Source organism: Octopus sinensis, linkage group LG9 (assembly GCF_006345805.1).
Source record: "Octopus sinensis linkage group LG9, ASM634580v1, whole genome shotgun sequence".
Classification (NCBI taxonomy): Eukaryota; Metazoa; Mollusca; class Cephalopoda; order Octopoda; family Octopodidae; genus Octopus; species Octopus sinensis.
In genome coordinates this window covers 39923521-39943968 of record NC_043005.1, presented here as the reverse complement: position 1 = coordinate 39943968, position 20448 = coordinate 39923521, and the positions used below count along the sequence as shown (strand labels likewise).

The window sequence follows — 20448 nt, the reverse complement described above, 5'->3', positions numbered from 1 at the left end:
GTAAGAGTAGGGGAGTGTATGTAATTTTCTGCTCATGAATATATGCATATACGCTTAATAGTTTTTGCTTTTAATAATTTCTATGTATCTAAGTCGATGATCTGGCAGAATCCTTAGCACGCCGGGCGAAATGCTTAGCGGTATTTCGTCCATGGCTACGTTCTCAGTTCAAATTCCGCCGAGGTCGACTTTGCTTTTCATCCTTTCGGGGTCAATTAAATAAGTACCAGCTACGCACTGGGGTCGATATAATCGACTTAATCCGTTTGTTCTCTCTGTGTTTAGCCCCTTATGGGTAGTAAAGAAATAGGTATTTCGTCCATGGTTCTGTTCTGAGCAGCAGCAGCAGCATCACCCCCCCCACCAAACCAGCACCACCAGCACCACCAGCACCACCACCACCAACGATAACAACAACACGAATGTCGCAATTTTAGGTTCTTCTGAACAATCTCAAGAAAAATGTATGTTAGCAACACAGGTAGTAGTGTTAATACCGAGAATTAATATTTATGCCCACTTAAATGTGGATGTCCTGTTAGAATAAACTATACTGCGGTGGATAGCACGAGAGAAAATCCCACATTGGCTTTTGGTGCAAAATGCACTCTTGTTTATATCGGTAGTAGGGAGATAAACCCCAACCACCTTCAGTGCCGCGACTACCGGACAACGTGATTTCGACCTTCCTTGGTCTCGTCAATGATTGGCGCCCGAACGCTAATGATAGTAGTGACCCATCTCCCCGCAAATGATATAATGAAAACAGTACCAGAACAGGCTTCCGTCTACTCAGCTGAAAACTTACATTAGATGCTACAAGTATCCTCGTTTTTCACCCATTCATTCATCACTGTTCCGAGATAACACAACGCGCTCAATTGTAAACCATGTTATGCTTATCACGGATTACATAGTTGAGCGTACTGTGTTATCCTGGATCAGTGACGAATGAATTAGTGATAAACGAAACTGAAAGCAAGAACAACATTTACAGACTTCTTAAGAAGGGAAGAGTAACATTTGTTGTCGAGTCCTACATAGGCCAGAACTTGACAAGGAGTTAAAACAAAACTAGGTAATAACCGAGAAGAATTAAGAAATGCATTTCTATTTCTACTAAAATGATAATGAATAAGGCCTTAGGATTATAAGAACAAGAGATTCAGGGTTTTGCATGAACAGAAGGTTGGGTGTTTACAGATTCATGAAAAGGCACAGTTTATCGACAGATAGAAATGGAAAAACAAAAAAAAACAAAAAAAAAACAAACAACAAAAAAGACCCCCCCCACTACACACACACAAAAAAAAATTCCCCATAGATTACACAGAAAATGCAAGCGGTTTATGAAGACAAAATATTAAAATCAAATACTTTCTGCTATTGTTAAGCTAATTTTGTTTCTCATTTTTCTCTCTAATATTTTACCACTGTATTATGTATACGATATATTTTCATTGTAAATGAGCACTCTTTTTATCTGATTTTCAGCTTTATGTTCAACCATACTGGAAACATGCTTTGTTACAAAATGCTTTCTGCCATTTGCAAAGGTACTTTTTTTTTGTTTGTTTTTGTTTTTCTTCTTCCTATATTTATCCAGTTATGTTTCATTATTGCATTCATGTTTTGATATTTTCACTAGAAGCCGCTGCTCTTGTTTCATTTCCTGATTTATCCGTGTTTTCATCTCGATTGCTAGCTTGTTTGTTACCAAATGCTTTCTGCTGTAGCCAAGGCTGCTTTCGTTTTTCTCTTGAAACTTATTGCACCACCACCACCACCACCACCACCACCACCACCACTACTACTACTACTACTACTACTACTACTACTACGACGACGACGACGACGACGACGACGACTGATAGCTAACAGAATTGTTAACCCATCGGAATAAAAGCTTAGCAGCATTTCGTCCGTCTTTACTGTCTGGGTTCAAACTCTGCCGTGGTCGACTTCACCTTTTATCCTTTCAGGGTCGATAAAATTAGTACCAGTCGAGTACTGAGGTCGATATAATAAGACTAACCTGCAACCCACTAAAACTGCTGGTCTTGTGCCAAAATTAGAAAGGATTATTCTCACCACCAGCACCACCAGCACCAGCGCCACCAGCACCACCACCAGCACCACCAGCACCACCAGCACCAGCACCACCATCATCATCATCATCATCATCATCATCATCATCATCATCATCATCATCATCATGTTTTTCTTGTTGTACCAATGTACCAAGTTTTGCTCAAGTTGTTTCTCCCCTGTTAGTATACTCTAGCTACCATATTTCGATAAACATCACATGTTTAAATACACTAAACTATTCGTTTTAATATCGCTCGCCGAAATCGGAATGCTGGTAGTGGATGGTGTTGAAACATGGCCGTGGGCCTTATATGACATTAAATGCAGTCGTCATTTGTTAGCGCTATATCGATAATTAGTACACTATTGTCATGTTTGCCAAAGAAAATGACGTCATGCTTATAATGTGCCGTTTGGCTGTATGTCTGCATGTAAAATTCCATAGCGCTTTCGCATTGTCATTTTATGACTTAGAAGAAGAGGCCTACGTTAGAAATCATCATCACCATCATCATCATCATCATCATCATCATCGTCATCATCATGATGTTATTGCTGTTGTTGTTGTTGTGGTAGTGGTGATGATAGTGATGTGAGCATCACGTCGCTTTGAGTTGATTCAAGTTTGTTCCTCTGTTTCTACGCTCTAAAGTTGTCGATTGTTGACATTTTGTGAAATAAACGTTTGTTTGAGTAAGTTAAAATACACAAGGGAGGCTGACTTCTTTTGTTTCTCGTCTTTGGAACTCAAATATGTTAGAATAATTTCCAAATGTTTCGTTTTACAAAGGTATCTTCGGCTTCTACAGCCACAGGCAGCAAAACTGAAGGGAGAGGAAGGATCTGAGAGGACACATGCAGCACGTGACAGTGTCCTTCTCCTTCACCGGCCTCACGAAACGGAAGGTGAATGCTTGTAAAGCGTTGAAAGTTCGAAGTCCAAATAATTGCACAACTGCTATTGCAGCAAGCAACAACAACAGCAGCAGCAGTGGAGGCGCAACGGCCCAGTGGTTAGGGCAGCGGACTCGCGGTCGTAAGAACGCGGTTTCGATTCCCAGACAGGGCATTGTGAGTGTTTATTGAGCAAAAACACCTAAGCTGCACGAGGCTCTGGCGGAGGGTGGGGTGAACCCCGCTGTACTCTTTCACCACAACTTTCTCTCACTCTTTCTTCCTACTTCTGCCACAAAGCAGAGGAACCATGGTATAACCCACTATGGTGTGATAAACTTTCAGACCCTAGTCTAGATTGCGAATCCTCTGTACCCCAGGATGGTTCAGCTCTCCACCCGTTAAAAGCCACCGTTTACGGAATGAGGATAACAACGTAGCTTTTGCACCCATGCAACCGCCAGTCTATCGCGTGTGGTGGATGGATCTTCAAGTTGCCACATGCATTCTTAGTAGCTTAGAGTAGGCTCGAATTAGAGATTATTCTTTGAGGCTAATGGCGTGAGACCTGGTTGGAATAATAATAATAATAATAATAATTTCTTTATTGACCACAAGGGTTACAAAAGAAACATTCTGGCCAATACAAAGACAACGGATGGTGGGGTTTTATACACTTGTAAATAATAATGCAATAACAATTAAGAAAATTCATAACAACAAAATTCAACAAGAGAGGGTAGTACCAACCACAGGTAACCAAGGACTCCATCAATCCAGGATCACCCCTACTCTGATGAGCACCATAAGGAGGCCCACTTCTCTCGCATTGCTTCTCACCATCCTACTGGGGCAATCTCAATGTAGGCCCACTCATTCAGGTTATCCTTTCCACATTCGCCTATATTTCAACAAATTTACTGCCGGGCAGCTCCATCCTCTCAACCCTCATCTGCCTTTTCAAATGGGACTTTAAAAGTTTATAAGGACTTGGCTAAAGAAGAAAGTGTTTGTCTTCAGTCCTTTGAATATCGTCCAGTACACAACTTTTTTGCCATAGCCACCGAACAGAGGAAAACTGCTGCCACTTTCTGGCTAAAGACAGGTATTGGTATTATCTTCACAATTGAGTCGACTGATAGTCGAATACATCCATCGATAGCAGCTGCTCGACATAAGCTTACAAGTGAACAATGTTCGGGTACTGTACGAGTGTGAGCATGAGTTTCGTCGCTCAGCGAGCATCTCGGTCAAATGCAGCTGACAGCACTTCCACGCCTGTTATTCCAAGCCAGCACTTTTTCCCGATTGTATTGCCATGCAAAGAAATTCTGAAAATTATCCAGAGGGCCTGAAACGAAAGTCCTCCAGAGAACCCCAGCCATCTGACGCCCGCCGATGCCCAAATTTCTACGAGGGCATTCGTCGCCCTTGCCCACTTCAAATCCTCTACAGAACAGAGTGAAATCCTCAATACGGCGGGCGACCACTGAATGTTGTACTGTAAGAGTTTCAGACTTACATGGGACTTCAGCCTTGCCGAACTGCTTCGTCCTAGATATATGTTCGATGTCCTGCCATATATGGCGGAGGACCCTTTCTACTTGTGCGTTCGTGGTAGTCTCCAGGCGGTGAGTTTTTAAACTCGTGTATTGATATATAACAGTTTTCTAGCAGTTGCAGCTGCAGTTTCAGGAGAGGGAACAAGCTCTAACCTTCACCCTTAAATTTTCCTAAATCAAGCGGTGTCTACTAATTTTGTCTACTTGTCTTGTAGGCTGAGACTCTATAGTTCCTTTACGGAGACTACTCCCGTGAAGGAAGCATAACCATTGTTGCTGTTCTTGTAGTTATTGATGTTGCTAGGACTGTTGCTACCTCTGCTGCTACGGTCGCTGCTATGGTCGCTTCAACCACTGTCTCCGATATTACTGCTGTCGTTATTGTTGTTGGTGCTGCTGCCGTTGTTAACTTTAGTGCCTTTACCGCTGCTGCTACCGCTGTTGCTTTTGTTGTCATTGCTGCTATTATTTTTGCCGATGTTGCTGTTGTTTTTACTACTACACTCGTTTACCGCTGTATCAGTAGATACAATTAAGGCGGCGAGCTGGCAGAAACGTTAGTACGCCGGGCGAAATGCGTAGCCGTATTTCGTCTGCCGTTACGTTCTGAGTTCAAATTCCGCCGAGGTCGACTTTGCCTTTCATTCTTTCGGGGTCAATTAAATAAGTACCAGTTACGCACTGGTATCGATCCACTGGGATCGATGTAATCGACTTAATCCGTTTGTCTGTCCTTGTTTGTCCCCTCTGTGTTTAGCCCCTTGTGGGCAATAAAGACATGTATATCAGTAGATACAATTTTGAGACTTTCAACTTTCAATGATGAAACTTCCACCTCCCATTCCACGAGCAGAATACTGTATTCGCTACCATTGTTGTCGCTTTCTTCTTCTTCTTCTTCTTCTTCTTCTTCTTCTTCTTCTTCTTCTTCTTCTTCTTCTTCTTCTTCTTCTTCTTCTTCTTCAGGTCGAGTGGCTCATCCCGCTCAAAAGGTCTCTGAATAAGGGTTGTTTAAGGATGTTGAACAAAACACCCATGTTTTCAGAGGCAAATTATGCAAATCCGCCAAAATTCTTCTCAGCACATGGCTATGATGCTCTCCCACTACTTCTGCTCGTGATCAGAGACGCACATATCGTCAGCCACTAAGGAATAAGGTCAAACAACTGACAAGCAAATCTATGGTATTTAGCAGAATATTTGCCGTTGCCCAACTTTAATACCAAAACAAAACAATGTACATTATAACACATTTAATCAGTTAAGATCAGGAGCCATGACAACCACTGCCTGGTACTACATCAGGGCATTTATTATTATTATTATTATTATTATTATTATTATTATTATTATTATTGTCATTTACTTTTAATCTGCATGTTTGATGCAATCACTTGCCGGGGCACACCCAGTGCCCTAGGACAAATGAAGGTTAAGAGTTGTAGAAATATGGCTGAAGGCTTGGGGAGGGGAAGTAGAGAAATATCTCCATGTAATACAACACAAACATTTACATTGATAGGGTTTTTCTAAGGATGTGGGCAGTACTTGTTAGCACAATCTTTTGGATTTCCTTGAGACATGGTTCTCCAGGGATATTGTCTAGGTGTTTCTGACATCCCTTTTTTATCATACCTAGGGCACCTACAATAACAGGAACAGTTTTTGTTTTAAGATTCCACATCTTTTGTATTTCGATTTCCAGGTCCTTATATTTACCAAGTTTGTCAAATTCCTTTACAGATATATTGTTATCAGTGGGGACGCTTACCTCTATTAGTCTGCAGGTATTTTCTTCCCTAGTCTTTAACAATTATGTCTGGTCGATTAGCCTTGATCGTTCTGTCGTTATTTTTGATCGTTGTTATTATTATTATTATTATTATTATTGTTGTTGTTGTTGTTATTTATGCATTAACCTTATTGTTATTGCAGGCAATAACTTGTTGAAGCGAGCAGTTGATGTACGGTATGTGCATCAACTTTTTAAAATCCTTTATAATTTTGTGTGAACTATGTATAATACATTGTGAATATTTCCAGTGCTATTATTTTAGATATCGGTTACATGGCTTTGGCTATATATAGCATCTCTTTTTATCAACCCCACGGTACATATTATTATTACAGGTAATATTTCTATTTTCATATCCCGCATACTGTGTATTTTAATTTCTAGTTCTTTTATATTTTTGGAGAGTTTCTCCGTTTCTTTTCAGAGCTATATTATCATCGTCTGTTAGAACTGACACATCGATTAGAAGATATTTGTTTATGAACAGCTTTTGTCAACAATGTCTGCAAGAATTTTCTTTGATCTCCTTGTCTTTGAGAATCGGCATATCCAGAAAATATAGTCATCTTGTCGTTGTCAGAGATATTTTGTGATGCAATAATGCTTACACCTCCTCCTTTCGCTAATTATAACACAGTTAGCAGTTATAAGCGAGAAACAATAGAAGTCATTGTTTCTTCTCGGCCTCCGAATATTCTGCAGTCAGGTGGTCCACGAGCAGAATTGTTAGAGAGTCGTAGAGATTGCTTTGCGGTATTTGTTCCGGCTCTCTACGCTCTGGTTTCAAATCGTACCGTGGTCAACTTTGGCATTTATCCTTTTGAAGTCAATAAATATGACATTAGTCCTATTACTGAGTACATTTTCTTTCTCTTCCTTTTTTCCTTCTTTCTTTCTGCCTGTCTGATTGTCTGTCTTCCTTTTTCTGGAATAAATAAATTATCTGGAGTAGGATGGGATCCACCAGGTGTAAGAAATAGATAAATACATAAATAAATAGGCGCAGGTATAGCTGGGCGGTTGAGAAGTACGTTTGCAACAACGTGATTTCCAGTTCAGTCCCACTGCGCAGCACCACCTTGGTCAAATGTTTTCCGCAATAACCCCGAGCTGACTAATGTTTTTGGAGTGAAGGCTGTGTGTGTGTGTGTATATATATATATACACATGCGTGTGTGCGTATGTATGTATGTATGTATGTGTGTATGTGTGTGTGTGTGTGTATACATGCATTCACTTAGATACAGTTAAGAAAAAAGCGATAAACGTCGCCCTTTTCAAGCCTAGCCAGGCTCATGGGCCCGGTTTCTCGGTTTCTGTGGCGTATGTGTTCCCCCAGCTAGACGGGACGCCAATCCATCGCAGCGTTACTCAAGAAACAGGAAGAGAGAGTGAGAGAAAGTTGTGGCGAAAGAGAACAACAAGAGTCGCCCCCCCCCTGCCGGAGCGTCGTGGAGCTTGTCGGTGTTTTCGCTCAATAAACACACACAACGCCCGGTCTGGGAATCGAAACCGCGATCCTCCGACCGCGAGTCCGCAGCCCTAACCACTGGGCCATTGCGCCGCCACTAGATATAATTTACATAAACCTAAAACAAGACACAATATGCCATTCAAAAATAAAAGTATCTTAAATAGTAAAAAATATCAACTGGATTATGGCTGGATTCAAAGGAGTCGCCTTCAGTTTCCACCTCGGCTTCAAGACGGCGCCAGAATCTGGGGCATGCGTTTCTCACTGTATCCCTGGGAAGGTCTTCGAAAATCTCTTTAATTTTGGCTATCAGCTCGGCCTTTGTGGCCAAGATTAAGACAGAGTGGTCGGTGTCATTTTCAAAGGCGCCCTTCAAATAGTAATTCATGGGATTACAATCGGTAGAATTAGGAGAATAGAAATTGGGGCTGGTAAAGTCGTATTATTCCTTTGACAACCACTTCTGATTCTTTCCGCAGGTATGGCGAGGAGCCGAATCCTGCTGCCACATATATGACCTTCCATCAACAACCCTCTGTAGTTAAGGATTGATCACAGTCTCTAGCAGCTTCACGCAGCCGCCTGAATTGAGCCAAAAGCCCTGTTCAAAGCTGTGGGGCAGCATGACGTCACTGTCACTGGAGACACACCCAATCTGAGGGAACTTGATTTTTATGCCCATGTCACGTCTTACAACCTTTACAGTATTTATTTCTTTATTGCCCACAAGGGGCTAAACATAGAGGGGACAAACAAGGACAGACAAACGGATTAAGTCGATTACATCGACCCCAGTGCGTAACTGGTACTTTATTTATCGACCCCGAAAGGATGAAAGGCAAAGTCGACCTCGGTGGAATTTGAACTCAGAACGTAACGGCAGACGAAATACCTATTACTTTACTACCCACAAGGGGATAAATACAGAGGGGACAAACAAGGACAGACAAACAGATTAAGTCGATTATACCGACCCCAGTGCGTAACTGGTACTTATTTAATCGACCCCGAAAGGATGAAAGGCAAAGTTGACCTCGGCGGAATTTGAACTCAGAACGTAGCGGCAGACGAAATACTGCTTAGCATTTCGCCCGGCGTACTAACGTTTCTGCCAGCTCGCCGCCTTTAACCTTTACAGAATTCACGGAGCACTGAGCAGCAGTCATGATGTTGGTATTTTGATACGCGCGCGAATCATCATGATACAGGTTACTCTTCTCCAGTAGTCAAATGGCTTCTATTCCTCATTTCAGCTAACTTTTTCTCAACTACAACTTTAATTTTATGCTCTCCAACATTGCGGTGGGGCGGGGGGGGGAGTTTCGCTCGGAGTAGCTGTTGGGGGTCGTCGACCTCGTTGTTGCGAGTGAGGAATGGGAGGACGTGTGAGGACGCGGGGCCCCGGGTGCGAGCCTGCTCGGGGTGGGGTACTGTGGAGGGGGACCAAGAGGTGGATGGTGGGGAAAAATTGAAGCGGTGACGGACGGAGATGGCAGAGAGGGCGATGCGGGGTGCGTCAGAGACTCAGAAGAGGAAGTAAGGACGAGGGAGGACCGAATGAGGGCGGCGGAGAGAGTGACGGGTTTGTCGGCTCCAAAATGATAAGGGAGCGAAGTCGGGAGGGCATTCGCGGGGACCGGCGTCAGAGGCGGAGAGGCGCCCAAGTGGGTGGGGAACCGCCTGAACTTGAGCTTGCGCATGCAGTGGAGATGGGAACAGGAGAGGGGGAAGTTGGACGTGGGAACTTCTTGGGCGTCTGCGAGGTGAGTGTGGTGTGGGGGGGGGGCGGAGGGGAGGGTGTCCAGGTGGAGGGGACTGGTGGGGTGGGTGGGTGGGATGCCCAGGGTAAGGTTCAGAGAGAGTGAGAGGCGTATTGTGGTGAATGAGGAGGGATGCAGGGTGTTCATGGATTCATGTGGTGAGTGTGATTGACGGGCTGTGGTTGCGTGATGTTCTGCCGCCCGTGGTGGAATTTGAGGAGTTGAGAAGATTGCAGTATATGAAATGAACAATATAAAAAAATGATGATGAAAATGTGAATTTTTGTTTAAAAAAAGGAAAGAAAAAAGAGAGAAAAATGTTCGAAATGGTGACTAAATGTAACTATTCGACTTCGGGGGTCGAGTGGGCGTTGCGCCTCATTTTATCATTTTCATGGTTTCATTTGTTTCTTTTTTTTGCTTGCTCGATTTCTTTTTATATTTTTGTTTCCCCGATTTTATGTATTGTATTATCTTTGTGTTGTGTAGTCTCTATATTTGGCCCCTTGTTGGCAATAAAAAAAAAACGAGGACGTTGGTGTAGGCTCGGCGGAGGTTTGAGCTCTCTGAGTGCTCTTGTTAATCATAGTTTCAAATTTTGGCACAAGGTCAGCAATTTCCTGGGAGGTATTAAGTCAATCCCAGTGTTCAGCTAGTACTTATTTTATCGACCCCGAAAGGATGAAAGGCAAAGCCGAACCCGATTGCATTTTAACTCAGCACCTAAAGACGGACGAAATGCCGCTAAGCATTTTACTCGGCGTGCTAACGATTCTTATTTCTTCACTGCCCACAAGGAACTACAGACAGAGGGGGCAAACAAGGACAGACAAATGGATTAAGTCGATTATATTGACCCCACTACGTAACTGGTACTTATTTAATCGACGATGAAAGGCAAAGTCGACCTCGGCGGAATTTGACCTCAGAACGTAGCGGCAGACGAAATAACGCCAAGCATTTCGCCTGGTGTACTAACGATTCTGTCAGTTCACCGCCTCAATCAGGACCTTTATTAATAATTTTAAAATGTTTCAAATTCTGTAGCAAGGTTAGCAACTTTAAAGGAGGGAAGGCCAGTCGATTATATAGACCCCAGTTCTCAAGTGGTACTTAATTTTATTGACCTCAAAAAGTAAATCGACCTCGGCAAGATTTGAACACAAGGCACTCAGAGTTGGATCAAACACTGTGTAGTATTGTATATAATGCTTTAACGATTCATCCGTCTCACTGCCTGTTACATCATCTTAGTCTGTAAAATAAATACGCAATTAAGACCTCATATTTTTATGTTGATATTTCAATTAAGATGTTTTTTTTTTCGTTTTTAGAAGTCAAATAAATTATGATTTCGTAAGAAATGTCGAGATCATTAGATATTACTTCTTCCGTATTAAGCTCTCGTTTTTTTTCCATGGAAAAAAAATTCACTTTATGTTTCTTTAAACAACTTGTTTTTTCAGAAAAAGCTTGCAGCAGATTAATAGCTGCAGGAAAGTCGAATTAAATGTTATCGTTAAAACTTTAAGCTTTGAACGTATTTAGATCTCACGGAAACTTACATTATATTTTATATATTAATCGATATATTTTGAAATATATTATCGGAATTATTTATTTTCTTTCATTTACAGTTCGTTTCTTTCTCTGTATTTTAAATTTATTGCTGAAAAGTCACAAAATTCATCTCAACATTTACGACCACAGAAGTGAGATTTATAAAGGAAAAAATGTTGTGATGTTCATGCCTCTCACAGGAATATTGTTAGCGTCACACAATGTAACTATCAAGAAAAAGCAAAACTGGTCGCAAATTTGACTTCCTGAAAAGGGTGCTTGATGAAGAAGCTCACTTCGTTAGTACGTGGTTTCGTGTTCAATTCAAATGTACGGTTTCTTAAGGATATAATTTCTTTTATCAGTTTCACCAAAGCTTTATTAAGCTTTACAAACTGAAACTGAGCGAAATCCCGTTGGAAGGGCTGCTACTTTGTTGGCAGACTTAATCCCATAATCCATCAGCTGGCTTAGCATTGTCATTTGGCTGTTGGTTGACTTTAATGGGGTTTACTATCTTGCAAGCATTCCGGTCAGAAATATGTCTAGGGATAACTTCCTTCTTCCAAAACACCAACCACATGGGCTCTGAGAAAGATCATAGCGTTGCCCATCCTCCAATATTTAACTCATAAACAAAATATACACCGTCCCTCAAAGTATGAGATTTGAAATTTAGTGGAAATTTACATGAGTTGAGATTAGTCTAACAGATATACTGATAATATCTTTGATATTTTTATATTAGTGATAACTAAAGTATTTATACAGGGCGTGACTGTGTGTTAAGGATTTTCTTTCCCATGAACATGGTTCCGGGGCTCAGTCTCACTGTGTGGTATCTTGGACAAGTGTCTTCTACTATAGCCTCGAGATGACCAAAGCCTTGTGAGTGAATTTCGTAAACGCAAACTGAAAAAAGCCCGTCGTACACACGCACACACACACACACACACACACTGTGAACCCGACGCTCTAACCACTGAGCCATGCGCCTTCACATATATTCATACATACGTGCGCGCGCGCGCGTGTATGTGTGTATCTTTGTCTCCCACCACCGCTGGGCAACCGGTGTAGGTGTGTTTACGTCTCCGTAACTTAGTGGTTTGGCGAAAGAGATCGTTAGAATAAGTATCAAGCTTAACTAAAAATAAGTACTGGGGTCGATTAGTTCGACTGAAAATTCTTCAAGGCGGTGCCCCAGCATGGCCGCAGTCTAATGACTGAAACAAGTAAAAGATAATAGATAGTCATCATATTTATATTGGTCATATCTAATATAGTTATACTGATCCACTCTACTAAAAGTGATACAAAACTAGGCATAACATTTTTTTTATCAATTGACATAAGTCATTCAAAATTCATATGCTGGTAGAATTACTCTTCGGCTGTATCAAGTTAGTCCTCAAAAGTCTCCATCACAAGTGATGCATCTGAATCATTGTTGAACCTAATTCTCAAATCCTTTTTGAAAAAAAAAAACTCAGGAGTGCACTATTATACCTACTTTTTCACAGCCTCTTTTACTTCACCTCTTTCGTCAAATCGTTGTTTCCGAAGACTGTTCATCGTTGGACCGACAGAGTAGAAGTTGGAGGGCACCAGATCTGATCTGTACAGCGAACGGATTCCATCTGCACGGGGGAAACCGCTGACCAATTCAATTAGCCGATTGCCTGATTTGTTGCCAAATATGTGTGGCCATATAGCTTGTGGGTCACTCTCAGAGTCTTGTCTAGTCTCTTCTTTCTAATGGCTTCTCTAAACTTTTCAAATGTATCAATGTACCGCTCACTACTCTCAGTGCAGACATGTTCCAAAAAAACCCAAAGGTAATGATGCCCTTATCATCTCCATAAGTAGTCGCCATGACTTTTCGTGCCGATCGCTGGCTCTTGAACCTCTTCGGCCATAATGAAGTGGTGTGAGGATATTCTATGGATTGAGCCTTCGTTTTTGAATCATAAAGATACGACCACATCAAGAAGAAAATGTGTCTTTAACGGCTATAAACGATTCCAGCAGATCAGAGCAGACTTTCAAAATTCTCTACATCAAATTGGGTGTTAACTGCAACTGTACACGTTGTCAATGGTATCATCTCCGTAAACAACCTGTCGCCTTTTGTGAATATCTGACAGTCTGCATCCATCCTTCATCAAGAGCTCAGTCGCAGTATGTTTTCCTGCTCGGGATCCATTATTTTCGTCCAACGAAAAAGAACAGCAAGAAGAATTACTATAGAGGAAGACTTATTCTACCAACGTATGCAATTTGAACGACCTTTTCCACTTTGTATTACTATCGGGACACCTGATCAAGCTCTACTATTTGTATAGTTTGGAGAGACATGCTTCTACAATCAACAATACAAATGAAACAATTGATCGTATCTCACGAACATGAGATCAATTTTGATTGAATAATTTATTGATACACGTATATGAGAAGTAGTTAAGTTAATATATAATTTGTCATTGATCCGATGTAATAAAATACTAGTTTGTTCAGAATAAGTCGTGCCATGGTAAAAATTCGGGATAACATGCAAGAGCCCATTCTAATTAAGAAATGTTTAATTAATTATCTCTTCTAATAATGACATGCTAATGCACACACACACATACACACACACACACTCACACACACGCACGTACTCACACAGATACAACGCAGTCACAGATACATACAGATATATATTCGCTGCTGCTCACTTACTCCAGGCTAAACTAATTACTTTCTTATGTTTAGGAAACTACAGAATTTTGATTGGATTAGAGCTATCGATCATGAATATAAAGAAGTGATTTTCTGTCATCAACGAAAGTCAATCAGAGTCACTAGATTTGAGTGATTGGTATCAGTTACCAACTTGGAAAAATGTACACCCAGCGGATACGCATTTCGTCTTTTACTGAAGACAAAAACAAATATAGAGAAGAAACAAAAATCAAAACCAAAACAAATTATCGCTTTCAGTTGATGACAGCGAAAGAAAAATAAACACCACAGTAAATTCATCTGTACAAACCAAATAATTTTCGTACATATTTCCGAGAAAAGTCTCTTGGCAAGGCTCAAAAGAGGAGAAAATCGGATCTCTGGATAATAACTGATCAACAATCTGAGATATGTTCAGCCGTTCATTTTTGGAAGATAAGAACTTCTTATGTAATTGTACAAACAATTTTGCAGATCAACCGCTGAAATATAATTCAATTTTAGTCAACGCCAAGAAAGAGTTAGATAATTGAAAAACTGTCAGAGTGGTAGTTGAATTAAATTTTATCGTGTGCTCACAGCTGTTGTCCACAGATCCATAACTGATTAGTTTACTCACACAAACCACTACTCACATCTATCTCAGCGTTCATAAACGCAATATTTATGAAAAGCGACCATATTTTCAGCTTTATATGTTATGTAATTCAATTCTTTTATTTTATATTTACGACTTTCATCTATAGATTCATATTTACTACTTGGACACTGGTTGCTCAGTGATAGTCTAAGACATCTAATCAATAGAATGACGAGTGTGAAACTGCGACTCCAATAGAAAGAATGTGGTCAATCATTGAACCCAAATATATTCCTGTCGTAAATTGTATTATCATTACCTGAGTACCACATTGAAAGATAACACGTGCAAGTATCACTGGAATCATAATAAACTAAAAGTTAATGTCAAAGAATCATAACCTAAAAGTTAGTGTTTCTTATTCATGGAGAGAGAAACTCGGGAGATTTTCACATCTTAACATTTAATGGTGTGTCTCTCTGCAACAACGCTTTCATCAGTAATATTTAATATTCCTTAACTCAATGGCCGATGGAATGTAGAATGAATAGAGCACCGGGCAAATGTTTTGCGGGTATTTAGTAACACATTTACATTCTAGGTTCAAATCATATCTGGGTCGATTTTGCTTCTTACCCTTCTATAATTACCAATGAAGATTTACATCGATTTAATCGACTGTATCTCCCCACCCACCCAGATATGTAACTTAAAGCTTATGTTATAAATTATTATTCTTTAACTCCTAATTGCTCTATTTGTTAATATTCAAAATAGTCATAAGAATCCTTCCTAATATAGGTACAAGGTCTGAAATTTGGGATGATGGGAGCTAGTTGATTACATTGGCCCCAATGCTCGACTGATACTTATTTTATCGACACAGAAAGGATAAAAGGCAAAGGCAAAGTCAACCTCGGCGGAATTCGAACGTAAAAACGGACGAAATGCCGCGAAGCATTCTGCTCAGCATGCTAACGAGTCTGCCAGCGCGCTGCATTACTTAATCACAGTAATTAGAAGAAAATACATGCATATTTTCTCGCTTCAAAGAGGGAACGCTAGAGTTATTTCGTTATATACTCTGAGTAAGTGAAATTACAGTTGACAGAATCGGTAGAGCGCCGTGTAACTAGCTGAGAGTAAGAAAGTTACTATCTATCATTAGCTCTACATTGTGTCCATAGGAAAAATACTTAATCCGCAAATGGCACTGGGCAATAGAATGGCAAGAGGTTCCGCAGAGTAGAAAAAAATACTTTCGATCGAAGCAGTGGAAGCACTATAAATTTGACGAGTCTTGTGCTGAGTTCAGATTTTCTTTGGATATGACAAGAAGAGGAAGTAGATGTCACTGATTGAAAAGAAATCAATGACTCATTTGATCACATGACAGTTGGCATATATACATACATATTTACATACACAGAAAGACGCATAAACAGTCTCATACTCACACACGCATACACTTAGGATAAGCTCGAAACTTAAACATTTTATGGCAGCGAGAAATTCTTACTTTGGCCCTACCCTCAAAGAATTTAGCAGTGTGAGTGATGTGAACTCACTTGAACTGAGCTAAGAAACCAGGTTACCTACACAGCTTATCAGATATTCAACGTTACATTAGTCATCACCATAGAAACCTCCACGCAGTAATTCAACCTGTTTTAAGTTGGCAACCTCTTCAAAATTTACTCTAACGTTTTAAAAACATGGAAACATTGGACAAAGCAAAGTCTAATATAATTTACTAGAAAAGAAATAATAACGACTTGAATGCAAGTGAACGATATAGGTTTGGCTTATAGAAATATTTTCCCCCAATATACTCGGAGTTCATCGAGAGCAACGAAAGCGATGTCCGTACATGAAACAAATTGAAAAAGAAATATAAACTAATAAGCTAAAATATTCCACTACTCTCATTTCTGCCTTGAATTATGTCCATATATTCTTTTTACTCTAAGCACAAGACCCAAAATTTTGGGGGAGGGAGGGAGGGCCAGCCGATTAGATCGACCCCAGTACACAAATGGTACTTAATTTATCGACCTCGAAAGGATGAAAGGGGAAGTCGACCTCGGCGGAATTTGAACTCAGAACGTAAAGACAGACGAAATACCCATTTCTTTACTACCCACCAGGGGCTAAACACAGAGAGGACAAACAAGGACAGAAAAACGGATTAAATCGATTATATCGACCCCAGTGCGTAACTGATACTTATTTAATCGACCCCGAAAGGATGAAAGGCAAAGTCGACCTCGACGGAATTTGAACTCGGAACGTAACGGCAGACGAAATACTGCTTAGCATTTCACCCGGCGTACTATCATTTCTGCCAGCTCGCCACCTTAACTTGTCCATATATTGTTATCCTTACCTAATGCTGAAAATCGGAGATGTTCGATTAGTAATCTCGCTTTTATCTTTATTTTTAGATAAAAGCGTTCATATTTTCAATATTCGACTTATGTGAGTTAACAATTGTTTTATACCATAAATTATTGAGCTCTTTGTTATATGATATTAAATAAATATATACTTTATATACAAATATCTATTATCTATCTATCTATCTATCTATCTATCTATCTATCTATCTATCTATCTATCTATCTATCTATCTATCTATCTATCTATCTATCTATTTAATGGGTGCTAGAATGGGACTGTCCTTTAGTTTTATATATATTCCTTAGAGATCCTATTCTGAACGTTCCGTGTATTTATCAAAGGGTTTGTTGTGGGGCTGAGGATTAGGATAGTATCTCAGAGTTGGTGGTTTCGGTTTGGCGGATATTATTCCCTTTGTGTGTTTTGAGTAATAAATGCTGTATTGCAGATCATCTTAAGGCACGTATCGCTCTCGTTTTCAGTCAGATATATACTTCAGTTAAGTATCCTGTGATGTCTGTCTAGTTGGCAATCTCATTTGTGTTGAAAGATAGAGCTTTTGTTGTTGCATGTATAACTATCTCAACCAAGAACTGCATTATTTGCTGTTAGTGGCAGCTGTCTGGCCACGTTAGGATATCGCCTGCAACAGCTTCAGCTACTTCCAAGATAATCGTTAATTCTACCCAGAATGGCAAGCCTATTAATGTTATAGAATTGTACGTCATAAATCTGACATGGTAAATAGAAAAAAAAGAAAAGAAAAACAAAAGAGAACAAGATCAAGAATCTGCATCTCTGTAGTCATGTTATTTAATGGAAGACAGTTGTGACATTAAGAAGGGGTTTACTAGAAGAAAACTAAACCACACAGTTCCAATAGTTACCGCGTCTCTGTTTTAACAACAATGTTTTCGTAATGTCATTTCGTTGTTATATGAGAAATAAGCAACGTCCGTTTAGTTTTATTTTTAGTTATTTTCTATTCACTCTTATTGGAAAGAAACTACAAAAGAAAGAAGGTAGTTTGCGCTATCAAATTAGAGATATGCTCTCAGTGAATCAGACACACTATTTTTTATTCCATGTTAACTGATAGGAAAAAATCCCCTATTTCTTATCCGCTATAAACTTTCATCAAAACAAGTGACTGAACTCATTGTTGCCATATGAAAGTAGAATGGAGGAAGCCCACATCTACAGGATCAAAATATATGGCAGTTTAGCTCTCAGACTGAAGGTATACGTCTTGCAATTCTTTCCTGCGATATTCTAATCACATATCCGCAGTACTGGAGCTGTAGATTCTCAATGCAGAGAAGTAGCGGCTCAACCTGAATAAATTCCCCGATCTCTTACACTACGTACACTGTCGAGTAAGTTTGCCGGAGATCTTTTTGGAGGAAGTACTATTTCGGCGGCTTGTATTCACGATCGTACTCTTTCAGTCATTATTCAACATTCATGACCACAAATGAAGATAGGCACAAAAAATGAACTGAAGATAGCAATATTATATGTACTAATTTCGAAAGATCTCCGAAAGATCATTACACAGAACTTATCATAATCCAGGATATCCATCTTCTCTTTACTTTTACCATCTGTTTAATTTATTTGGACTTGAAGGCGTTTTGTATAAACATTTTATTCTCCTGTTTCATCCCTGATCAATTTATTAGATTTGTTCGTTATTCATTCTATTAATGCTGTCTTTTCTTTATGAACAGATTCTAGTTTCCAAAGTTTAGAAGATACATTCTTGTGTTCTTTTATTCTTTTGCCTCTTACTGGTTTCAATCAATGAGTGCGCCCCTGCTGGTGCACCATTTTGGAGGGCTTTTAATCCAACATATTGGCTCCAGTATATATCAACTTGGTAGTTATTTTAACGATCTTACATTCGTTAAGTGGCTAAGTTACCTTTTTGACAACACAGCACCGGATTTGATCGGTAGTGTTGTACCAAACATGGGAAGCATATATTATATATCTCTATCTATCTATCTATTTATCTATCTATCTATCTATCTATCTATCTATCTATCTATCTATCTATCTATCTATCTATCTATCTATCTATCTACCTATCTATCTATCTCTATCTTTGTAAATATGTTAATATACACGTACACAAACACACAGACATTCACATACATACACACATATATATAGATAGATAGATACATATATACATTGGCATACATACATACATACATACATACATACAAGGAGAGTGAGAGAGAGGCAGACAGGCATACAGACAGATAGATAGACAAATAGATAGACAAACAGACAGACAGACAGACAGACAGACAGATAGATAGATAGATAGATAGATAGATAGATAGATAGATAGAAAGAAAGATATAAACCTATATATATTGTATAGCCGGCAGCTATATATATGTATACATATAGCTTCGAAACACGCATTGAGTCGAAACAGGGGCAGCTGAAGAAGGGGAATGTTCCTTGTGCTGGTTGTCTTGTACTCTGGTTTTTCGTTGTTAAAAAAAGTCCGTTTCCTTGTCTGGTTTTATGTTTTCGTTTCTCGTTGCATTCTACGTTTATTTGTGGTGTCCTGTACTCATATATGCATGTATATATACATATAGATGTAGGTATGTACATATATGTATGTATGTATGTATGTATGTATGTATGTATGTATGTATGTATGTATGTATGCATATGTTTTATTTATTATATTATATATATATATATATATATATATATATATAGCTGGGCTATTTGCAACAACAATGAATGTTTTATTCATGTTCTCCTGTATCAGAGGCGACGAATTCTCGGTTGATCATGTTGTTGGGTTCCTGGACGTGCACTGAAAAGGCCGACAAAGCCCCACAAAGCCGGTCAACCTTCCAATTCATAATTTTGGGGTCGATAAAAATGCACGAATCCAAGGAAGTGGATTGATCGAAGTGTTAGAGAACTGAAAATGATACCTTGTGGTATTTGATCCAGATTCTGTGTTGTAACAGCAACACTTACGACAACACTAGCGCCAAACTATCGGCCCAAGTCGGCGACCTTTCCCTTGGCTAAACATCGGTGACGTGCAGAGGAAACTTGGAAAAGAGGCAAACTTGTATGCAAGGATATTACCAATTGTTTCCCAGATAAGCAGAAACGAGCGCGCGCACACATACACACACCTACGCACATGCACACACACTCACACTCGCACACCCATCTACGCACAGACACAGACACATATACACATACACTTGCCCACATACACATACCTACACGCACACACACTCACACTCGCACACCCATCTACGCACAGATACAGACACATATACACATACACTTGCCCACATACACATACCTACACACACACACACTCACACACTCACACGCTCACACAGACATCCACACATCCACACACACACACACACACACACACACACGCACACACACACAAAACAGTCAACCTTGTCCGAGCCTGCGCATGTAAAGTTCAGATAAATAGTCAAACGTGACTGACGGAAACCTTAGATTTGTAGATATTACTGAAAAAATGCATTTCTTTTTCATGCATGCTTTTCAAAAGCCTTTGCTTCTATGCTCCAACTTCC

The 20448-nt window shown here is 39.8% G+C and overlaps 1 long non-coding RNA gene across 1 annotated transcript in view; it reads right to left on the bottom strand.

Annotated features, from left to right (window-relative positions):
• Positions 1-7222: 7222 nt before the first annotated feature.
• LOC118764692 overlaps positions 7223-20448 on the bottom strand; it is a 17351-nt gene continuing 4125 nt past the window's right edge. The window contains exons 2-3 of the long non-coding RNA XR_005000498.1: positions 14802-14816; positions 7223-7233 (exon numbers count right to left, since the gene is read on the bottom strand). This is a non-coding gene — a long non-coding RNA (uncharacterized LOC118764692). The remainder of the gene's footprint in view (positions 7234-14801; positions 14817-20448) is intronic.